General features: G+C 51.5%; 1 non-coding gene across 1 annotated transcript; it reads right to left on the bottom strand.

Moving 5' to 3' along the window:
- On the bottom strand, positions 1-24,105 carry BRME1 (break repair meiotic recombinase recruitment factor 1). The gene is made up of 9 exons (XR_004737948.3): positions 24,060-24,105; positions 22,450-22,501; positions 14,043-14,217; positions 11,813-11,894; positions 11,464-11,568; positions 8,616-9,890; positions 3,312-3,406; positions 712-804; positions 1-362 (listed from the first exon to the last, which is right to left on the bottom strand). It is a non-coding gene; the product is annotated as a break repair meiotic recombinase recruitment factor 1 (transcript).
- Between the last annotated feature and the right edge of the window lie 33 nt (positions 24,106-24,138).

Consider the following 24,138-nt stretch of genomic DNA (forward strand, 5'->3'; position numbering starts at 1 on the left):
AAGCCAAGGGGGCTGCTGACCTTGACCCTGGCCAGTCCTCGGGGTCTCTTTTGTGTTGTCCATTAGAGACCAACTTCCGGGCAACTGAAGGGGGTTTGTGGGGTCCATTAGGACCCCCGGGAGCATCTTGGAGGAGATCAAAAGTACCAGGTTGCCCATGGGGGCCCACAGGCATGGGGGCCGGTGGCAGAGGAAACAGACCTCAAAGCCGCCGACAACTCCCTCCAGGGTTGGTCCCCTCGAGGGACATCCCCTGGCCCCTTTGAAGGGTAAGGCAGGGGGCTTTGCCTCCTGGCTTTGTCTTCCAGTAGTTGAGGCGCTTGAAGGCTTCCAGGTCCCGGTGGGTGCCCATGATCAGCCGGCTGTGGAAGAAACAGGCATGTGTGTGGGGCTCAGCGGTCACCAAGTGACAGAGGGGGCCGAGCCTCACAGCCACATGGTCACTGATGACTCAGAGGTACACACACAGCTCACACATGTGCACACAACTAGAAAGCGCCTGTGGCAGCACAGGCTGGGCCGGTTCCAGCCCTTCAGAGCCCATGTTCTGCAAAGGACAGGGGAGGGGGGGGCATGCCGAGGGCCCAGCAACAGTGGGGTGACCCTCGCAGTCCGCCCAGGGGCTTTGCACTTCAGTCCCTCCCTGCTCCTCTGGGTCCCCACTGGCCTCCCGCAGCCCCCCTGCTTTGTGAGTCCAAGCCCTCCCCATACTTCAGGTTGGAGAGCTCAACGATGAGGCCACGCACGATGTTGGTGGCATCCTCCATCCTGGGGGCCTCACAGGCCTGGATCCCCACAAAGGTCCTGGCAGGCAGGGAAGAAGCAGGGAAGAAGTTGAAAGTGGCCCAACCTCACCAGACTACCAGAGCTCTCCAGGAGGAGGGGCTTCCGCCGGCCTCGCGCCAGCCTTTCCAGGTGTCCAGCCTGTCCTCTGTTCATGACAGGGCCCTGATGGCCAACCCAGCTGGCTCTACCACCCATCAGGCCCAGAACCCAACCCCTTCTCCCCTGCCTCCCCCTGCCCTCTCAGGACGGTGCAGGGGCTGCTGCAACTGCCTCCCCAGCTCCTAATCCTGCAGCTTGCTCCCCGCATGCACCGGACATTGAATGTGGAAACCTGGCTCAGAGGCAGGCCCTCCCCTCCCAGTGGTCCACCCCCCCCCGGCCCTGTACCACCTGCCTGCCCCGTGCCCTCTCCTCGTCCCCCCTTCTCCCCTCCCCCCTGCTCCAGCCACACTGGATTTCTGGCCATTCCTGGAGCACCTCTCACTCAAGACAGTGGAATGTGCTTTCCCTAAAGTCTCCTCCTCGGTGGTGGGGGGTGGGCGGTGGCTCCCCTGAGCACCCCTTGCATTTTAACTCCTTCTCTGCTACCTTTTTCTCCCCAGCACTCTGCCATCTGATCATCTAATCTGCTCTCTCATGTCCTCACACCCTGAATCCCCCACTAGCACCAAACTGTGTTTTCCCACGCTGCCTCACCAGCACCCAGGGCAATGCCAGAAAAGCTGGCCCTGGATGGCATTCATATCCATGGAAGGTTTGGGAGGCCCGGGCGGGAGGATGGCTTGAGCCCAGGAGTTCAAAACCAGCCTTGGCAACATAGTGAGACCCCAGCTCTACAAAGAATACAAAATTGGCCAGGCTGCTGCTGCATGCCTGTGGTCCCAGCAACTCAGGAGGATGGTGGGAGGATCACTTGAGCCCAGGAGACGGAGGCTACAGTGAGCTATGATCGCACCACCACACACCAGCCTGGGCAACAGAGCAAGATTCTATATCAAAAATATACTGCCAGGCACTGTGGCTCATGCCTGTAATGTCACCATGGCAAAATCTCATCTCTAAAACAATATACAAAGTTAGCCGGGCATGGTAGTGGGCACCTGTAGTCTCAGCTCTTTAAGAGGCTGAGGTGGGAGAATCACAAGAGTGAGCCCAGGAGAGGCCGCAGTGAGTCAAGGTCGTGCCTCTGCACTCCAACCCGGTGATGGGAGTGACACTGTGTCTCAAATTAAAAAAAAAACACGGAAGAGCAGAGCAGAAGAGCCACAGAACAGCTGCCACTCAGACACGGGCAGTGGAGGGGCGGGTGGGGAAGTGGGAGTCACTCGCCCATGCCCTAGGCTTGGCAGCACCTCTGGGACTGTCGCTTCAGAAACGGCTGTCCTGCTCCTCCTGCCTTGGTCACCCCGAGGTGGCTGGCAGCCTCTGGGCCTTAGCCTCTTGTGTGTGTCATTCAGCCTTAAGCCACCAAACTAGACCCCAGGACCCTCTGGGAGCTTCCAGACATCCAGGGTGGTGGGGAGGGGAGCTGCATTGGCCCAGACGTGAAATCTTCCTGCCATTCACTCAAACCGCAGCGTCCCGCTCTGATAAACTGCCTCTGGTCCACATGCAGGTTGTGTGTGTGGAAGAAGGAGGCGGCCAGTGGCACACAGGTGCAAGTCCCGTGAGGGCAGAAGATGGGGACAGAGCCACCTTCTGCTGGGGGGGAAAGTAAGAGGAGCGGGAGGACGAAGAGAAGGAAGAGGGGAAGGGGAGGGGGAAGGGCAAAGTAAGGGCCACACAGCCAAGGGCTGAGTCCCAAAAAACCCTCCTCCACCCCCATGCCCCTCCCCCTACCAGACAGAAACAGAAACTTGGCCACAAATAATTGATAGGCCACTGCCTCTGCAAAGAGGCAGGTTCAAGTACCAGGTAACAGAAAGAGTGGCTGGCTGCCCAGTGCTGGTGGCAAGGAGGGCTGCAGGAGGGCAGGGGAGGAGGGGACAGGCTGCAGGGATCCTGGGCATGGTGTAGAGGAGAGGGTGCCCTCCTCACACACAGCAGGCTGGAGGATGGCTCAGCGGGTGGCCTGTGGGAGGGAGGAAGTGTATCACCTGGGGCAGGAGCCAAATGGGCAGGGGAGGAGGTGAGGGCAGGTTAGACTCACTCGAACACCCGCCTGGTGCCAGAGCTAGTAACAGCTCCAAGATAGTCTCAGCCACCGGTTCTCAGGACTGTCTGTGTCCCCTCCCCTTCCCAGAGACTCAGGAGGAAGCTCTGGCCCCTCCTCCCAGAGAGAAACAACCCACAGAGCCAGGGGCACTATCCCAGGGCTCCTGTTTGGGTGCCCATCACTGGTCACTGTAGCCTGTTCCTCTGCTTTTAGGGATCAAGGGAACAGTTTAAAAAACAGGGCTCAGCTCCCCTGTTGGAATGAGGAAGTTGAGGCCCAGGGAGGGAGAACTGAGGTCCCTCCATCTGTCACCCTCCGTGATAAAATTGGTGAGTGTCCTGGAGCCCCTTCTCCCCGACCCCACACCTACCTCGGCTGGGCCCTGGCCACTGCAACAGGGTCTTCACTGGCATGTGGGCTGGGGCCAGGCCAGCAAGGGCCTGGCTTGCTCCCCGAAGGAAAGAGCTGGAAAGAGAGCACAAGGTGTGAGCAGCCAGGCCCGGGTTGGGCAAGCTCTGCACAAGGGAACCATTAGTCACGCTGGCACCTCTGGCTTCACCGTGGCCACAGCAGGTCACACCGGGGGCAGCTGGGGCTCCTGCAGAGGAAGACAAGGACCAGGGAAGAACTCTGCGATGGGTAGACCCAGGGCTACCAGCCTGGGCCGCACCTGCCGTTTCCCCTCAGAAAGAAAAAGGCCACAGCAATGCCAAACCCAACCTTGGTGTCCGCTCCTGGGCCCGGCACTCCCACAGGCTGATCTGGGCAGTGGGGAGCCCCACTGTGCCACGAGTTCTCTGGCCCTGACACCGCTGCAGAGAAAACACCGAGGAGTGGCAACTGAAGTGAAGTGAGTCGTCTACCTTGGCTGAGTAAGCCCCACATATCCATTAGGAAAAGAGTTTGCAAATCGAACATGAGGGGAAAGTCCCAGTGAATACAGGGGAAAGCCGCCAGGTGACTCCAAGGGTGGTTTAATTTCTGTGGGAAATTGTCACGCTCCATCACTGTGGTGACCTACAATGAGCCACTCTGGGCATGGTGGCTCATGACTGTAATCCCAGAACTTTGGGAGGCTCAGGTGGGAGGATTGTTTGAGGCCAAGAGTTCCAGACCAGCCTGGGCCACATAGCAAGACCCTGTCTCTACAAAAAAATACAAAAATTAGCTGGTCATGGTGGCGCTGCCTGTGGTCTCAGCTACTCAGAAGGCTGAGGCAGGAGCTCGGGAGGCTGAGGCTGCAGTGAGCTAAGTGAGCTGTGACTGTGCCACTGCACTGCAGCCTGGGCAACAGAGCAAGGCCCTGTCTCTAAAATTTAAATTAAATTAAATGACTCTGAGAGAGTGGGATGTCTGGCTTCCCAGTGGTAACCTTTGTTGCGCCAGGGACAAAAAATGAGAATTAAATATGGGTGATGTTGAGAAAGGCAAGAAGATTTGCGTTCAGAAGTGCTCCCAGGGCCACACCGTGGAAAAGGGAGGCAAGCACGACTGGGCCTCATCTCCACTGTATCTGTGGGGGAAGACAGGTGGGGCCGCAGGATTCTCTTACACTGACGCCAATAAGAACACAGCCATCATGGGGAGAGGATCCACTGAGGGGATATTTGGAGATTCACAAGAAGTACATCCCTGGAACAAAAATGATCTTTGCTGGCATTAAGAAGGGAGAAAGGGCAGATTTGATAGCTTATCTCAAAAAAGTTACTAATGAGTAATAATTGGCCACTGCCTTATTCATGCGCACCACACTCTGTCTGGTACTCCGCCTTACTCATGCGCGCCACAGTCTGGTACTCCGCCTTACTCATGCGCGCCACACTCCGTCTGGTACTCTGTCTTATGCGCACCACAGTCTGGTACTCCGTCTTATGCGTGCCACACTCCGTCTGGTACTCCGTCTTACTCATGCGCGCCAAAGTCTGGTACTCCTCCTTATGTGTGCCACACTCCGTCTGGTACTCCGTCTTACTCATGCGCTTCAGTCTGGTACTCCGCCTTATTCATGCGCGCCACAGTCTGGTACTCCGCCTTACTCATGCGCGCCACACTCCGTCTGGTACTCCGTCTTATGTGCGCCACAGTCTGGTACTCCGCCTTATGCGTGCCACACTCCGTCTGATACTCCGTCTTACTCATGCGCGCCACACTCCGTCTGGTACTCCGTCTTATGCGCGCCACAGTCTGGTACTCCGCCTTATGCGTGCCACACTCCGTCTGATACTCCGTCTTACTCATGCGCGCCACAGTCTGGTACTCCGCCTTATGCGCGCCACACTCCGTCTGGTACTCCGTCTTATGCGCGCCACACTGATACTCTGCCTTATTCATGTGTACATACACATATCTCATGACTTTTTTATGTGTACCATACTTTAATAGATCTCATTCACCAGAATTTACATAATGAACGAATGACAGAATATTTTGTTGGGCAGTCCTGATTTAAAACTAAGACTGGCCTGTGGTTAAATGAGTATGTTCGATTTTTGAATTTTTCTTTTTTTTTTTTTGAGACGGAGTTTCGCTCTTGTTACCCAGGCTGGAGTGCAATGGCGCAATCTTGGCTCACTGCAACCTCCGCCTCCTCGGTTCAGGCAATTCTTCTACCTCAGCCTCCCGAGTAGCTGGGACTACAGGCGCGCGCCACCATGCCCAGCTAATTTTTGTATTTTTAGCAGAGACGGGGTTTCACCATGTTGACCAGGATGGTCTCGTTCTCTTGACCTCGTGATCCACCCGCCTCTGCCTCCCAAAGTGCTAAGATTACAGGCGTGAGCCACCGCGCCCGGCCTCAATTTTTGGATTTTAATAGTAATTCCCATTTAGCAAATGCTATCACTGTTTACCCCTTCTAAAGATAATGATTAGACTTCGTTAGTAACAATGTTACACTTTTCACAAAGATGGTGAGTGCCATCTTAAAACTTACTGGAGACTGGTTTTATATTTAGATTTATGTAACTGGTTATGTGAATATATTTAAATATGGGGAAATTCCTTCCCTGTCGCAGAACCAAGCAAGGTTCACCTGTGTTTTGTGTTCATTTGCCTCTTAAAGGCAAGAGTTGAAGAGAAAGGGGTAGCAATGGCTACTTTATATTTTGGCCTTAACTATCTAATGAGAATTCCCTGTATTTAAAAGGTTTTTACTTATTGAAAGTGGTTTATGTGTAATATCAAAAATTATTTAACACCACACATTTTATAGATGATCTATAAGGTCACATGCTTTTAAAATAGTAGCCAACTACATGTCACTCTTGAATTCTTCACAATCTGAGTCAAACTAAGTTGTCATTTAGGATTGTCTTTCAACACCATTCAGAAACAAAACTGTAGAACTGCTGTGTATTTGCGATTGGGAATGGTGCTTTTGCCCACTTAAAAGGATTAAAGTAGAGGAGATAGACACAAATTTAAAAGTTATGTGTGATCATAAGACCTAACATAATTAAAAAGAAAACCACAGATCATGAAAAAATAAATTAAATGACTCCATATGCAGAGGCTTCACCGGCCTAGGAGCGAGTGCAGAGGAGCTATGAGAAAGTAACAGCACACCCTCCTGTGACAAGACCTTGCGGTTTGAGGTTTGAAAGCTGTCTCTGCTGTGTCCCTCCGAGTCCCCTCCTCTAGCACAGTGTGTGACCACAGTGAGGTCAGGAGGAGGTGCTGAGATGGTCCTCTTGATCTGTCTTTGCTGTTCCCGGGTGCCCCTGCCCACGCCAGGAGACATGGGCCTCAGCCTTCCTGCCAGGAGCTGCCCAGAACCTTCCCACGGGAACGTGTTCCTTGCCTGGGTTGCCTTGTCTTGCTGGGGAACGCCTGGTGTCAAAACCAAACATGCCCAGGCCCTGGCAGTGCTGTTGGGCGGGGCCTCCTCCCCTGGCCGGGGAAAGGCTGCTGATGCTGGTCGGGTCTGACCACCCTGGCTGTCTGTCGGGACCCCCCCGAGTCTGGATTTCGGGGTCTTTCTCCAAACTCAAAGTTTGGCAGCCCGTTTAGGAGGGCTCGGGCTTCACCTGCTAGATGCCACCTTGGCACACTTGGCCACACACACTCTAATCATTCCCCAGCCTTCTCTCCAAGCCACTGCCCACGAGACCACAGACTGGAGGCATTGGAGGCAGCTCTGCTCTTGAGCTAGGGATTTGCATTTTTCAGGTGTGAGGCTCTCATAAAATTTCAGCTGAGCCCAGCACCTGAACTCCTGCCTTTCCCAAGTGCTTGTGTTCAGGCTCTACCACTGAACCACACTGTGACTCCCAGTTTTTTTTTTTTTTTTTTGAGACAGGGTTTCACTTTGTCACCCAGGCTGGAGTACAGTGGCACGACTCAGCTCACTGCAACCTCAACCTCCTGCTCCAGTGATTCTCCCTCCTCAACCTCCCGAGTAGCTGGGACTGCACTCATGTACCCCCAAGCCCGGCTAACTTTTTTTTTTTTTTGAGATAAAGTTTCGCTCTTGTTGCCCAGGCTGGAGTGCAATGGTGTGATCTCGGCTCACAGCAACCTCTGCTTCCTGGGTTCAAGCGATCCTCCTACCTCAGCCTCCCAAGTAGCTGGGATTACAGACATATGCTACCACACCTGGCTAATTTTTTATATTTTTAGTCAAGATGGGGTTTCTCCATATTTGGTCAGGCTGGTCTCAAACTCCCGACCTCAGGTGATCCACCTGCCTTGGCCTCCCAAAGTGCTAGGATTACAGGTGGGAGCCACTGTGCCTGGCCATGAATTTTTTTTTTTTTAACATTTGAACACAAGGACAGTCAAAGAAACAGAAGCTGACATGTGAAAAACAAATTGGGCTCTGTGTTCCAGGACACAGCGGCTGGGGCACAACCTCCTCCCCTCCTGCCTGCCTCACCTCCAGCAGGTGCAGGAGCTCCTCCAGTCTTCGCTGCCACACCCAGTATGTGCACAGAGAACCGCCTACCTCCCAGGGCGTGGCTGTGAAGCCCTCAGCCCAGGCTCAGGTGTGCCAACGGCTGGGGAGATCGCTCTTCCCCTGGGGGCAGGGCTGAAGCAAGGCTGCCACCTGCCCAGACAGAACAAGCGCCAACAGCTGGCACTGGCTCTGGAGCCAGAGAAGGCCACATCCGGGCAGCGTTGCTGGGGGGCAGATCCCTGAAGGAGGGAAAGCCCTTACAAGTTCCGGCAGAAAAACAAAATTACTTAGGTATGTTTGGGAAAGAATCATATCAGGATCTTCAAAGGACCCTAAGGAGATGGGCAAAGCCTCTTTGGCAGCTTGGGAGTGAAGCCCCCTCCCCAGGCCCAGCTATGAAGTCGGCCCCAGGCCCAGCTTCTCCCCATGGCCCCGCTGTGTCTGCAGCCCTCAATACATCTCCTGAGACCCCATGGCCAGGGTCAAGCACTGAAGTGGAAGTGCCAGGGGCTGTCACTCCTGGGAACTCCAGTTCAATGCAGGAGGCCCTGGCTGAGAACGCAGCTTTCTGTCACCACCCTGGATGTGTCAACAACCACCACAAGGCAGGTCTGCACTTTCTGGAAAACCACACCCACTAGAGCTCCTAGGCAGTGGTTGCGTAAATGGAACACCATGAACCCCAGCTCCCCCTCCACCACTGTGCTGTGTGAGGAGGGGCCTGTGGATGTTGGGTACCTGCCCTGGGCAGGTATGTCTGTCACTCGGGGCAGCTCTCACCTGCTCAGGTGGGGCTTCGAAGTCAGAGGCATCCAGGGCATCCTGTAACTGGCTGTCTGGCAGGAAGTCAAGTTCCAGGGCTGAAGAGTCTGCCCAGGTGGCCTGGTCTGCAGAATGAGGCAGGTGGTCTCGCTGCCCTGCTGGGTCCAAGGTGGTGTCTGGATCACCCGGCTGGGTCCCAGGCTCCTGAAGAGGGCCGTCCGTTGCTTCTTTGTGTTCCAGCAGAACAGAGGCTTCTGGGGACAGACCGAGCCCCTCGAGGTCTTGTTCAAGGTTCTGGCTGCCTGTCTCGGCTGCCTCTTGGGCAGGGCCTGGCTCCTGCTTCTGACTGACACATGGACCTGTGTCCAGGGCTGGATGGCTGGAATCTCCAGCCCCCATCATGGGCTGTCCGCTCCCAGGTGCCAGAGCCAGGGAGGCTGCAGGGCCCACTGGGATGTCATCGGGGGGGTTGTCGTCCTGCCCTGCCTCCCCTCTCCCTCCTGTGGTTTCCCCAGTGAGTGGGGTGCAGCCTGGCAGGACTCTCCCGTGGCCTCCATCATCAGCCTTCCTCTCGGGAGAGGCAGGTGACATGGCGCTAACCTGCCTGTCAGGCCCAGCCACCTCCAGAGCCTTCTCTTCCAGCTCAGTGGGGTCTGTGCTCAGGTCTGTGATGACACCCATACTGAGGGAGGAACATTCCAGGCTGCTATGAGTCCCTTCCCTTTCCCTGCCCACCCTGCTGGGGGTCTGCTGGGAGTCGGGGGAGCCCTGGGCCACAGACCCGGGTTCCAGACACCAAGAGGCAGGGCCCAGTCCCAAAGCAGGGCCCGAGGTAGGAATTGATGGTGGGGCACAGGGGATATCGCCTCCCTCCTCCTGGGGCCCTCCAGGAAGGCCAGCCCCTGCTGTCCTTTGGGCTCCTCCCTCCTGGGGGGCTCCTCTGTCTGGCTCCTTCCCTTCAGAATCACTGCTTGGCAGGTGTTCCATTTGGCCAGGATCACCTGGAGCCCTCTCTGTCTCAGGCCTGCTATTGTCGGTCCCTTGTTCTGACAGGTGGTCCTGGCTGGCCCTCTGTGAGGCAGACCACCCCGTCCCCCTGCCTGGAGGGTCCTCAGGCTGAGAATCCCCACTGCTGGACACAGCTTTCACAGGGCTCTGGCTGCTCTGCTTAGGATGGGCACCGTCTGCCTGCATTGGGTCCCCTGGCTCTGTGGCCTCCTGGAAGGGGAGCCCCAGAGTCTCGGCTAGGAGCTGGTATCCTGACTCCTGGGCGCTGGACTCTGGGAGTGTTTCCTGTGGAGAGAAAAAGACTCAGCCCCAGGGCCTTTGACAACCAAGTTCTCTGAAGAGTTTTCTATTAGGTTGCCCTAAAAGTAACTGTGGGTTTTGTCATTACTTTTAATGCCAAAAACTGACTGGGTGCAATGACTCACGCCTACAATCCCAGCACTTAGGGAGGCTGAGGCAGGTGGATCTCTTGAGGTCAGTTCAAGATCAGCCTGGCCAACAGGGTGAAACCCCATCTCTACTAAATATACAAAAATAAGCCAGGTATGGTGGTACACACCTGTAGTCCCAGCTACTGGGGAGGCTGAGGCAGGAGAATCACTTGAACCTGGGAGGTGGAGGCTGTAGTGAGCCGAGATCGCACCACGGCACTCCAGGCTAGGCAATAAGCGATACTCCATCCATGTAAAAAAAAAAAAATTATTGTAGAGACAGAGTCTTGCCATGTTGCTCAGGCTGGTCAAGGGAAGTCCCAAAATGTTGGGATCACAGGCACGAGCCACTGCACCTGGTCGGTTGCTAGTTTTGGTGATGGACTGTAGCTATGCACAGAGTTAGCACTGGGAGAAGCCAGAAGGGAGAACACTGGAACTTCACTCTGTACTATTTTGCATGTTTAAAAAAATCGTGGTAAGACTGGGTGTAGTGGCTCATGCCAGTAATCCCAGCACTTCGGGAGACCAAGGCAGGTAGATCACTTGAGGTCAGGCATTCAAGATCAGCCTGGCCAACATAGCAAAACCAGGTCTCTACTAATAATACAAAAATTAGCCAGGCATGGTGGTACATGCCTGTAGTCCCAGGTACTCGGGAGGCTGAGCAGGAAGAGAATAGCTTGAACCCAGGAGATGAAGGCTGCAGTGAGCCAATATTGCACCACTGCACTCCAGCCTGAGCGACAGAGTGAGACTCCATCTCAAAAAATTAAAATTAAAAATAAATATTTCTGTGATGTGGGTCAAAAAAGAAAAATAAATAAATAAAACAGGCCAGGCGCGGTGGCTCATGCCTGTAATCCCAATACTTTGGGAGGCCGAGGTGGACGGTTCATGAGGTCAGGAGATGGAGACCATCCTGGCCAACATGGTGAAACCTCGTCTCTACTAAAAATACAGAAAAAATTAGCTGGGCGTGGTGGTGCACGCCTATAGTCCCAGCTACTCGGGAAGCTTGAACCCAGGAGGCGGAGATTGCGGTGAGCGGAGATCACGCCACTGCACTGTAGTCTGGGTAACAGTGCAACACTGTCTCAAAAAAAAAATTAAAGTTAAAAATAAAATAAAATATTGTTAATTGGCACATCACGCCTTTCTGAGTTTTTACCATCTCCATGAAACCTGGAGAAGGGGCTCTGGCCTTGACCCTGGAGGTGCGAATGCAGGCGTCCTGAATGCCTGCAACAGGCGCTAGAATGGTTGCATACTCCACACATCCATAGCACAGTGTACTGAAAACCGCAGGTGGAGAGGTGCAGGCCTCCCCATTTGCCAAAGAGCTCCAGGGTTAAATGGGGCTGCCGGGGCTGGGCCAGGAGGCTTCACGTGTGCTGGGCTCAGCCTGGCTGATTTTAGAGCCTTACCGCACTAAAGGGCCCACTCCCGAGGTCCTCATCCTTCATTCCTCCTGTTCTTGGCACTGTCTTCCTGGATTTTGCAAACTGGGGAACAAACCTGCCAACTGAGTTCTGTAAACCGGATACAAAAAGAACAAAGTGGCAGTAAAGATAAGGGAGGAATGAGGTCTCAGGAAGAAAGCAACCCCGAACTGCTCCTTTCTTACAGCCTCGGAGAACTCTGCCCTCGCCCTCCAGGCACCTTCCCTCCAGCCCCTGCAGACGGTGAGTGAGCAGTTGCTGACAATGAAGGGAGACACAGAGCCGGAACTTTAAGGGAGGCTTCTACATCCACTAGGCCCCAGGACAGGCTCACCTGAGAAGGAGGAAGGGGAGCTGGCTTCTTTTCTGGTTGATGGAGGAGCCTGCAGGGAGCTCCTGTTTCCTCGTTAGGAGAGCTGTGTAGGAAAAGAGAAAACCGAGGGGAATCTGAAGTCCTCCTAGGCTGTGTCTCACATATTAAGACAAACACAGAACAAATCCAAGAGGAAACTGGTGCCAACGGTCTCCTAGCCTGGGCGAGGTGGCTCAGGCCTTTAATCCCAGCACTGTGGGAGGTTGAGGCAGGTGGATACCCAGGAGTTCAAGACCAGGCTGGGCAACATAGTGAGACCCCATTTCTACAAAAAATTTAAAAATTAGCTGGACATAGTGGTATGTGCCTGTGGTCCCAGCTACTTGAGAGGCTGAGATGGGGAGGATCATCTGAGCCAGGGAAGTCTGAGGCTGCAGTGAGCTACGATCACACCACTGCACTCCAGCCTTGGTGACAGAGCAAGATCCTGTCTCAAAAAAAAAAGTCTGCTAGACGGAAAGCCCTGGAAAACTGCTTTAAAAGGATGGGATGGAGATGGAGAAGCAGTGACCTGAGAACATTTAACTGGCAAGGAGGGTGCAGAGTCCCACCTGGAGAATACGCTGCCCTTATAATCCCAGGAATTGCCTACTGAGCTAGGAAGAGGGATATTCCCATTTGGACAAACACTCCGGCCCTGACACAGCACATTCTAGGGAGAGAAAATTGTGGATGCAAGAAACATAGTGTCTCTAAAAACTAGTGAAACTTAGGGTTAGATTTAAATAAACATGGGCCAGGTGCAGTGGCTCACACCTGTGATCCCAGCACTTTGGGAGGCCAAGGTGGGCAGATCACTTGAAGTTAGGAATTTGAGGACAACATGCTGAAACCCCATCTCTACTAAAAATACAAAAATTAGTCAGGTGTGGTGGTGCATGTCTGTAATCCCAGCCTCTCAGGAGGCTGAGACAGGAGAACTGCTTAAACTCGAGGTGGAGGTTACAGTGAGCCGAGATGGTGCCACTGCACTCCAGCTTGGGTGAAAGAACAAGACCCTGTCTCAAAAAAAAATTAAATAAACATGGACATACATATGGTTTTGTTTTGGCTAGTTATTTTATTTCTTGTGGATATGGGGTCATCCTCGCTATGTTGCACAGGCTCCTCTCAAACTCCTGAGCTCAAGCGATCCTCTCACCTCAGCCTCCCAAAGTGCTGGGATTACGGGCATGAGCCATTGCACCCAGCCCTGATTGTTTTTCTTTTCTTGTCTTTTTTTTTGAGACTGAGTCTCGCTCTGTAGCCCAGGCTGGAGTACAGTGGCACCATCTTGGCTCACTGCAACCTCTGCCTCCCAGGTCCTAGTTCAAGCAATTCTCCTGCCTCAGCCTCCTGAGTAGCTGGGATTATCGACACGCACCACCATGTCCAGCTAATTTTTGTATTTTTAGTAGAGATAGGGTTTCACCATCTTGGTCAGGCTGGTCTTGAACTCCTGACCTCGTGATCCACCCACCTCAGCCTACCAAAGTGCTGGGATTACAGGTGTGAGCCACTGTGCCCAGCCCCTGATTGTTTTTCTTTTTTATCATTATTAGTTCACATATCAACAACTCCTTTGTTCCCTTCTTGATTAAGGAGGAGGAGGAGGAATGTGGAAGGTGGATGGATTTGACCAGCAGACAGAATGAGATACAGAATATGAATTCTGTAACCTTGAAAACTTCAATGTTATCTTTGCCCATATTTAAAACATCAATCCTTCTTTTCTTTTTTCTTTCAGATGGAATCTCGCTCTGTCGCCCAGGCTGGAGTGCAGTGGCATGATCTCGGCTCACTGCAATCTCTGCCTCCTGGGTTCAGTCGATTCTCCTGTCTCAGCCTCCCGAATATCTGGGATTACAAGCGTGCCACCACACCTGGCTAATTTTTGTATTTTTAGTAGAGACAGGGTTTTACCATATTGGCCAGGCTGATTTCAAACTCCCGACCTCAAGTGATCTGCCCACCTTGGCCTCCCAAAGTGCTGGGATTACAGGTGTGAGCCACCTCGCCTGGCCAAAACACCAACCCTTCTCACCAGCGGGAAAGCTAGAAGTGAAATCTGAGGGCCCTGAGCTCCGGAGGGAGTGGGTCACAGCACTAGATGGGTTGTGGGTCTCGTTCCCAAAGCACCGCTGTCTGCTGAGCTGCTGTGCTATGTGGACAGTCAGTGCAGAGACCTGCTGGAATGTTTGGAGCCACCTACCTGGAGACCACCTTTCCTGGTTCCTCCCCGTGCTGCTGTGTAGAAGGAACAGGTCCCAGCTTGCCCTCCAGCACCTCAGGGTGATGCAAACAGCCCAATGTGGAACTCTGGAGGTCCCCATCAGAGTCTTCTAGCCTTGGATTCTTTAGGGGTTTTGAAGGACAGATTCCTTCTCCTGGTTTAGAGATAGAGGAAGATGAAGGGGTGGGGGATACAGCATGTGCACTGCCATGGCTGACAATCAAACACAGCAAGGCCGCTGCCGTCTTGGAAGAAAGCAGGCTCATTCCAAGGGCATGAAAGCCCTGCTCTGAAGCTCACCTGATGAGTGAGAGAGGGGCTGGAACCCCTCCCAAAGGTGGGACTTACGAGCTTATGTGGCCATGAGATTCAAAGGCTTTTGCCTATGGACTGGCCATGGCTGAGGCTGAATCAGGAGGTGACCTGATCTGCCTCCAGATCACATGGAAGAATCTGGCTGGTCAACTCTCTCTCTGGGGAAGTGGTAAGAGGCGTGTAATGGGTCCCAGCCCCAACAACTCTGCAGAGGGTCCATTCCTGATTTCTCTACTGGACTCATGAAAGGGATTTTATGAGTCCATCTTCTACACTCCTCAGCTTTTCTGCAAGTATCTGATGTCCTGGGTCACCTCGTCTCCCCCACTACAACCAGGATGCACTCAAGAAGGGGCCAAATCCATCTCACTCTCTGCGGGGTCCCAAGTTCCTGTAAGAGCAACTTGCACACTGTTGGCGCTCAATACTTAGCACATGACTCAATAAATGCACACCACCAAGCGCAGACAAGACTATGTAGTACTCCAGTGTTCTGAGACATCTGCGAAGTAGCCATCCTGGGAAAACTGGGACCTGTAGCGACCGGGCACTGAAGAGGCGAGGCTTTAACCACCTCCTGGCCCCTTGCATTTCTGCACTAATTTCCCCATCACTACAAGCAATTGTGAGGTGTCTTATTCCAGCATTTGAGAGGCTAAAGATGCATACTGACATCTTTGTATATACAACACAGTGGCTCATGCCTGTAATCCCAGCACTTTGGGAGGCTGAGGTGGGTGGATCAACTAAGGTCAGGAGTTCAAGACCAGCCCAGCCAACACGACGAAACCCTGTCTCTACTAAAAATACAAAAATTAGTGGGGTGTGGTGGCAAGCGCCTGTAACCCCAGCTACTCGGGAGGCTGAGGCAGGAGAATCGCTTGAGCCCAGGAGGTGGAGGTTACAGTGAGCCAAGATAGTGCCACCACACTCCAGCCTGGGTGACAGAGCAAGACTCAGTCTCAAAAAACAAAAACAATAATTAATATATATATTACATGTAAAAATACATATATATTTGTGTTTAACATATACATAATTATAAATATGTTATAGTATATATTTATAATATATATTCATATATCATAAGACATATGCTTACATATTTATATGTGATATACTATATTATTTATTAAATATATACTATAAATATTATATATCCCACTATATTGCCAGGTTGTTCCCTGTGATCTAAAGCCAGGCCATGCCACCTCAGGATTCAGCCCAGCCAAATATGTAAATATATATATTTATACTGAATACATAAAAGATACATAACACATTATTTGTACATACTGTAGAGAATATATTCATTTTGTATGGAATATTTAATATATATTTTGTTTATATATTTTATATAGATATGGAGTAAACATATTTAAATGTGTATTTATATATTATATATAATTTTTCTTTCTTTGAGACAGGGTCTCATGTGGTTTCCCAGGCTGGAGTGCACTGAAGCAACTGCGGCCTACAGCAGTCTCGCCCTCCTGAGCTCATGCCCTCCTCCCACCTCAGGCCCCTCAAGTAGCTGGGACAACAGGTGTGCGCCACCATGCCTGGCTAAGTTTCTGTTTGTTTGTTTTGTAGATAGGGTCTCACTATGTTGCCCAGGCTGGTCTCGAACTCTGGGGCTCAAGTGATCCTCCTGTCTCAGCCTCCCAAAATGCTGGAATCACAGGCATAAGCCACCTTGCCTAGCCAGCATCTATTTTTTGAATGAAGAAAATTCCCTTACACAGAAACTTTCAATAGCAGCTGGCTTGCAAGACTTCCTCAAACCTGGCCCCAACCTAGTCATGTATTCAGTGAACAAATGAGAAGAGTTGACTCTAGTGAGTTCCGCACCAGACGCCATCCTAAGAACTTGTGTGTCTTAAGATAAAAGCTCAAGGGAGGGTGCTGCTGTTATGCCTTCCTTACAGAAGTAACCTTGAGCAATTCAGTATTATCTTTGCCCATGAATAAAATATCAGCCTTCGGCCAGGCTTGGTGGTTCACATCTGTAATCCCAGCACTTTGGGAGGCCAGTGTGGGTGGATCATGAGGTCAGGAGATCGAGACCATCCTGGCCAACATGGTGAAACCCTGTCTCTACTAAAATACAAAAAAACTAGCTGGGCGTGGTGGCGTGTGCCTGTAGTCCCAGCAACTTGAGAGACTGAGACAGGAGGATTGCTTGAACCCAGGAGGTTGAGGCTGCAGTGAGCCATGATTGTGCCACTGCACTCAGGCCTTGGGAACAGAGCTAGATCCTGTCTCTAAAAAAAATAAATAAATAATAACACTACCCAAACCCCAGGTAGACTCTTTCCAACCTCAGCTCTGCACTACACATACATCTTGAAGTAAATTTACTGAATGAGTTTCCTTTCCCTCGATGCCAATTGCTAGGGTCTGTCTCAGTCCTCACTCAGCTGTTTGCCCTCCACGAAACCACAGCGATCTTCCTATAATTGCTTCTAATTCTTTTTTTTTTTCAGATGGACTCTCGCTCTGTCAACCAGGCTGGAGTGCAGTGGCACAATCTTAGCACACTGCAACCTCCACCTCCCAGGTTCAAACAATTCTCCTGCCTCAGCCTCCCAAATAGCTGGGACTATGGGTGCAACCCACCATGCCCAGTTAATTTTTTGTATTTTCAGTAGAGACAGGTTTTCACCATGTTGACCACACTGGTTTTGAACTCCTGATCTCAAGTGATCTGCCAGCCTTGGCCTCCTAAAGTGCTGGAATTGCGGGCGTGAGCCACGGCGCATGGCCAGTTGCTCATAATTCTGTCAGTTACAGTTCAGGGGTGCCCATTTAGAACTTTATCCCAGTGCTGTGTATTTGCTTAGCTCTCCCTGGGAGAAGCATTTTCCTTTGCCCCGACTAGAGCAGAGGATCTCCAGGGCAGGAACTGAGTGTGCTGTATCCTTTGATCTCCTCCTCGCCCTGCCCTGCCCACTTAGGTATCCGCCTCAAAGGACTTAGCACCCCAAGTAAGGCTTGGATGGATGTTGCTTACAGAAACACATTCCTACCATCAGGGCGAGGTGGCTCACACCTGTAATCTCACTACTTAGGGAGGGGGAGGTGGGTGAATCACTTGAGGTCAGGAGTTCAAGACTAGCCTGGCCAACATACTGAAACCCTGTCTCTACTACAAATACAAAAAATTAGCCAGGTGTGGTGGCAGGCACGACACACCTACTTAGGAGGCTGAGGCAGGAGAATCGCTTGAACCTGAGAGGCGGAGATTGCAGGGAGCCGAGATTGTACCACAGTACTCTAGCCTGGGTGACAGAGCAAGACTCTCTCACAAAAAAGAAAAAAAAAAAAAAACACATTTCGACCTTGTGGTCTGCCAGAAAAGACAAAATATAGCTGCTTTGTTTATTTGGTTTCTTGAGATTCTCAAACCCTTGCTCACTTGGCTGACTGAATGGTCATTTGTACCAAATAAAAAGGGAAAAAAATATCAAGGGCAGTGAAGAGTCTTCTCTTTCCTTCCTGTGATCTGTCCACATGGGACTAATTTAAGAAAAATTAAGGCAGAACTTTGTGTTCAACACCAAAGACCGAAGACACTGAGAGGGAAAAGGCCTCTTTCACCACCTGCCAGAATCTTCTTCCTCTCTCTCCACCCTTCCAGCACACACAGAAAGGGCGGTGTAGGGCCAGCCCAGAGGTCCACTGAGCTGGGGAGTCTACCGCCAACAGAGGCCCCAGGTGACCTGCTGTGGGTGGGCCTAGCTGTCCCCAGCTTCCCCCTCCAAGGTCAGAGAAATTCTGGTGCCTCCAAGCAGCCTGTTGCTCATCTCTGCACAAAACATGTTCAATCTGCTGATCATTTCCTCTTCTGCTCCGCAACTTGGGGGAAAAAATGAACGAGATTTCCTAAATTCATCAGCCACTAAATTGGAAAGACATTTCAAAATATTGAAGAAATTTAAGGTACTTTAGAAAATGATAGGCAAATGGAACTCTACTACATCACACTGGGAGTTTGTCTAACTTGGTGTGTTCCTTTCTGCTTTTTAGACAGCGTCTCATTCTGTCGCCCAGGCTGGAATGCAACAGTGTGATCTCAGCTCTCCCCGGCTCAAGCGATTCTCCTACCTCAGCCTCCCAAGTAGTTGAGACTACAGGCACCTACCACCATGCCCAGCTAATTTTTTTTTTTTTTTGAGACAGAGTTTCACTGTTGTTACCCAGACTGGAGTGCAATGGCACGATCTCGGCTCACCGCAACCTCTGTCTTCTGGGTTCAAGCAATTCTCCTGCCTCAGCCTCCTGAGTAGCTGGGACTACAGGTGTGTACCACCATGCCCAGCTAATTTTTGTATTTTTACAAGGGTTTCACCTTGACCAGGATGGTCTCGATCTCTTGACCTCATGATCCACCCGCCTCGGCCTCCCAAAGTGCTGGGATTATAGGTGTGAGCCACCACGCCCGGCCGATTTTTTGTATTTTTAGTAGAGACAGGGTTTCGCTGTGTTAGCCAGGATGGTCTCAAACTCCTGACCTCATGATCACTCGCCTCGCTCTTCCAAAGTGCTGGGATTACAGGCATGAGCCACCACACCTGGCTGATGATTTTCTTTTCAAATGAAGACATTTTATAGGTATATTGACAAGTAAACATGGTCATGATACACTGCAAAGTGAAAAATGGAGGTTGCAGGTCAGTATGTGTGATGATTGTATTTTCTAATAAAAAAACTTTTTCTGGGCCAGGCACAGTGGCTCACGCCTGTAATCCTTGAGAGGCCAAGGCAGGCAGACCCCTTATAGTCAGGAGTTCAAGAGCAGCCGGGCCAACATGGTGAAACCCCATTTCTACTAAAAATACAAAAATTAGCCAGGTATGGTGGCACACATCTGTAGTCCCAACTACTTAGGAGGCTGAGGCGTGAGGATCACTTGAACCCAGGAGGCAGAGGTTGCCATGAACCAAGATTGGGCCACTGCACTAGGGCCTGGGTGAGAGTGAGATTCTGTTTCCAAAATAAATAAATAGATAAATAAAAATAAAAAACCAAAACCCCACCACTGTATCTGTATATATACAGAAAAAGTCTGACCAGGCGTGGTGGCACACACCTGTAATTCTCAGCACTTTGGGAGGTCATGGCAGATGGACTGCTGGAGCCCGGAAGTTCAACACCAGTCTGGGCAACATAGTGAGACGTCGTCTCTTCCAAAAAATACAAAAATTAGCCAGGCATGGTGGTACACACCTGTAGTCCCAGCTATTCAAATGGCTGAGGTGGGACGATCACCTGAGCCTGGGGAGGTCAAGGCTGCAGTGAGCTACAATTGCGTCACTGCTCTCCAACCTGGGTGACAGAGCAAGACTCTGTCTTGAAAAAAAGAAAAGAAAAAAAAATCTGGGTTAGGTGGCTCACGCCTGTAATCCCAGCACTTTGGGAGGCTGAGGTGGGCAGATCACGTGAGGCCAAGAGTTTGAGACCAGCCTGAGCAACATGGTGAAATCCTGTCTCTACCAAAAATAAAAAAATTATCCAGGAATGGTGGCACAATGCCTGTAATCCCAGCTACTCAGGAGAGTGAGGTAGGAGAATCGTTTGAACCCAGGAGGTAGAGGCTGCAGTGAGCCGAGATTGTGCCACTGCACTACAGCCTGGGTGACAGTGAGACTCTGTCTTTAAAAAAGTCTGGGCTGAGCGCATTGGCCCATGCCTGTAATCCCAGCATGTTGGGATGCTGAGATGGGCAGATCACCTGAAGTCGAAAGTTCGCCAGCATGGCGAAACCCTGTCTCTACTAAAAAAATACAAAAACTAGCTGAGTGTGGTGGTGGACACCTGTAATCCCAGCTACTTGGGAGGCCGAGGCAGTAGAATCGCTCAAACCTAGGAGGTGGAGGTTGCAGTGAGCCAAGATCGTGCCAGTGTACTCCAGCCTGGGCAATAAGAGCAAAACGTCTTCTCAACAACAACAACAAAAAGTCTAGAAGTAGTGAACTGAGGTTAGAGTCCTATCCTGCTTCTCATGCTGTTCTATAGCTGATCATCGTCCTATGGCTGTGCTAGATGTTAACATTAGGGAAAGCTTGGGGAAGGGTAGCTAGAACTCTCTGAATTATTTCTGCAACTTTTCAGTAAGTCCCAAATTACTTCAAAATAAAAGTTTTTTAAAAGACCTGGAAGAATAACTGTTAACAGCAGCATACATTTGTGTGCTACCTTAGGTCAGTGCTGGGTGCTTCACAGATACTAATCCACATGTGAGCTCTACAGGCAGGCTCCTCCACCTTGGGGGACATTTGGGGCTGGATCATTCTTTGTGGCTGGGAGCATGCTATGCGTGGTAGGATATCTGAGCAGCATCCTTGGCCTCCACCCACTAGATGTCAGTATCTTTTCCCGTTATGAAAACAAAAAAAAAGTCTCTAGGCCAGGAGTGGTGGCTCACACCTGTAATACCAGTACTTTGGGAGGCCAAGGTGGGCAGATTGCCTGAGGTCAGGAGTTTGAGACCAGCCTGGCCAACATTGTGAAACCCTATCCCTACTAAAAATACAAAAATTAGCTAGGCAGGGTGGTGCACATCTGTAGTCCCAGGTACTCAGGAGGCTGAGGCTGGAAAATCACTGGAACCCAGGAGATGGAGGCTGCAGTGAGCTGAGACTGTGCCACTGCACTCCTGGACAACAGAGTGAAACTCCAGCTCCAAATAAAAAAAAAGTATCAGGCCGGGCGCGGTGGCTCAAGCCTGTAATCCCAGCACTTTGGGAGGCCGAGGCGGGTGGATCACGAGGTCAAGAGATCGAGACCATCCTGGTCAACATGGTGAAACCCCGTCTCTACTAAAAATACAAAAAATTAGCTGGGCATGGTGGCGCGTGCCTGTAATCCCAGCTACTCAGGAGGCTGAGGCGGGAGAACTGCTTGAACCCAGGAGGCGGAGGTTGCGGTGAGCCGAGATTGCGCCATTGCACTCCAGCCTGGGTAACAAGAGCGAAACTCCGTCTCAAAAAAAAAGTAACTAAACATTGCCAACTGTCCCTTGGGGGTAAAAATCCCTTCCTCTTGCCTACTAGAGAACCACTGCACTAAAGGAAAGAGCAGTGGCTTTATTGTCCCCAATTTACAAACGGGGGAAATGAGGCACAGAGGAACTCATCCACCATTACACAGTGAGCAGAACTGGGATGTACCCAGGTTTTGAGCCCCAGAGTAAAACAGTCAGCCACATACCAGGTGGCTTTGTAGTACATCTACACTATTCCAGGGGTCATCTCTGGGACTGGTCCAGCGGGGAGGCTGTCCCACTGCCTGATGCCCCGGGAGGCCTCCTCTAAGCTGCAGACCCCACCAGAGGCTTGCAAAAGCTCTAGAAAACTTTTGCTTTTCCTGTATACTCTCTCTGTTATTTCTATTTTTCTTTCTTTCCTTTTTTTCTTCTTTTTGCTGGCATAACAAGACACTGTTTTTTGTTTGTTTGTTTGAGACAGGACCTCACGCTATCAGCCAGGCTGGAGTGCTGCGGTGCAATCTTGACTCACGGCAACCTCCACCCCCTGGTTCGAGTGATCTTCCTGCCTCAACCTCCCAAGTAGCTGGGACTACAGGTGCCCGCCACCACACCTGGCTAATTTCCTTATGTTTTGTAGAGACAGGGTCTCACTATGTTGGCCAGGTTGGTCTTGAACTCCTAGACTCAAGTGAATTAGCCTCCCAAAGTGCTGGGATTACAGGCGCATACCACCACGCCTAATTTTTGTATTTTTAGTAGAGACTGGATTTCACCATGTTGGTCAGGCTGACCTCGAACTCCTGATTTCAAGTGATCCGCCTTCCTTGGCCTCCCAAAGTCCTGGGATTACAGGTACGAGCCACCACACCTGGTTAATTTTTTTTCAATTTATTTTTTCTCCTTAAAAGAAAACAAGGATTGGCCCGGTGCTGTGGCTTGCGCCTGTAATCCTAGCACTTTTGAGGGCTGAGGTGGGCAGACCACCAGGTAAGGAGCTTGGACGGTTGTGTTAGCCAGGTCTGCAATAAATAAGCCCACATGCTTCCCACAAGTAGAAGCAAAAATCAAGAAACAACATACCTGAGGTCCCCAGCTTCTTCCTCTTAGTCATTTTATCTTCCCCTTGAAAAATCTGAAAACAAGCAAAATCTCTCATCGTTATAAGCAGTCCCTGTCTCTGTCTATATCCAGTGGTCTTGGCTGAGGGCAGAGGTTACCCCCATCTGCACCTCAGCCCATTTGGCTAACCCAGGGTCAGATGGCCCCCACTGGGACACAGAGTCACAGCCACTTTGGGCCATGGCCAGTTAGGAATTCAAACCTCCACGCTGCAGATCTTATGCCCAGGACCTGAAAGGCATATTGCCCCTGGGAGCTCCTCATGGGAAGCCCCGGGATCCAGACTCTGGTCCCTGGAATGAAATAGCCTGTGTGAAGACCCTCCCTCTAGGCTGGGGTATCTGGGAGCCCTTCCAAGGATACTCGAGGACATTCCAGAGGCTTCTGGGGTATTTTGAGACCAGCCTAGCCAATATGGTGAAACCCCATCTCTACTAAAAATACAAAAATTAGGCTGGGTGCAGTGGTTCACGCCTGCAATCCCAGCACTTTGGGAGGCTGAGGCGGGAGAAAGACAAGGCCAGGAGTTCAAGACCAGCCTGGCCAACTTGATGAAACCCCATCTCTACTAAAAATACAAAAATTAGCCAGGTGTGGTGGTGCGTGCCTGTAATCCCAGCTACTCAGGAGGTTTAGGCAGGAGAATTGCTTGAACCCGGGAGGCAGAGGTTACAGTGAGCTGAGATTGCACTCTAGCCTGGGTAACAGAGTAAAAAAAAAAAAAAATTAGGCTGGGTGAAGTGGTTTGCGCCTGTAATCTCAGCACTTTGGGAGGCTAAGGTGGGCGGATTACTTGAGGTCAGGGATTCGAGACCAGGCTGAACTATACAGTGAAACCCTGTCTCTACTAAAAGTACACAAATTAGCTGACCATAGTGGCACATGCCTGTAATCCCAGCTACTCAGGAGGCTGAGGCAGGAGCATCTCTTGAACCCGGGAGGTGGAGATGGCAGTGAGCCGAGATCACACCACTGCACTCCAGTCTGGGCAACAGAGCAAGACTCCATCTCAAAAAAAAAAAAAAAAATTAGCCAAGCGTCATGGCACACACCCATAATCCCAGCCACTCAGGAGGCTGTGGCACGAAGATCTCTTGGACCCAGAAGGCAGAGGTTGCAGTGAGCCAAGATCGCGCCACTTTAAAGGGGACAGCTGGGTCCTTGGACGGGCAAGAGCTGCCAGAGGCTGGTTTCTCCCAGCCTTGGGGGCCAGGCAAGCCCAAACCGACCTGGGCCACAGAAGTCGTTGAGGACCTTCTGTCCTTATCAGAAATGAGCTCTGCCCGGATCCGTTGGCAATAAGTGGCTTAAATTATCCGCGTTACCATTTTCGGAAAAAATAAATGGCCAAACTGGCCCTCACAGAAACCCGGAGGCTGAGTCAGGAGCTGAAGGATCAAAAAACCCAAGGGTGGGCCCTGTGGATCCCACTCTCGGTGACAAGCCCCACACTGACACTCCGCGGACCGCCGAGAAGTGAGGAATCCACAGCCCGAGAGCCCATGTGAAGCCGGAGCCCGTCGGTGGCTGCAGGACGCCTGGAACTAAACAGAGGTCGCCGCCCCTCACACCTGCGCGCGCTCTGCTTGTTTCCCGCGCTCCGCGAGGCCCCGCCCTGCGCATGCGCAACACGAAGGCCATCTCGCAGCC

This window comes from Callithrix jacchus, chromosome 22 (genome assembly GCF_049354715.1).
Source record: "Callithrix jacchus isolate 240 chromosome 22, calJac240_pri, whole genome shotgun sequence".
NCBI lineage: Eukaryota > Metazoa > Chordata > Mammalia > Primates > Cebidae > Callithrix > Callithrix jacchus.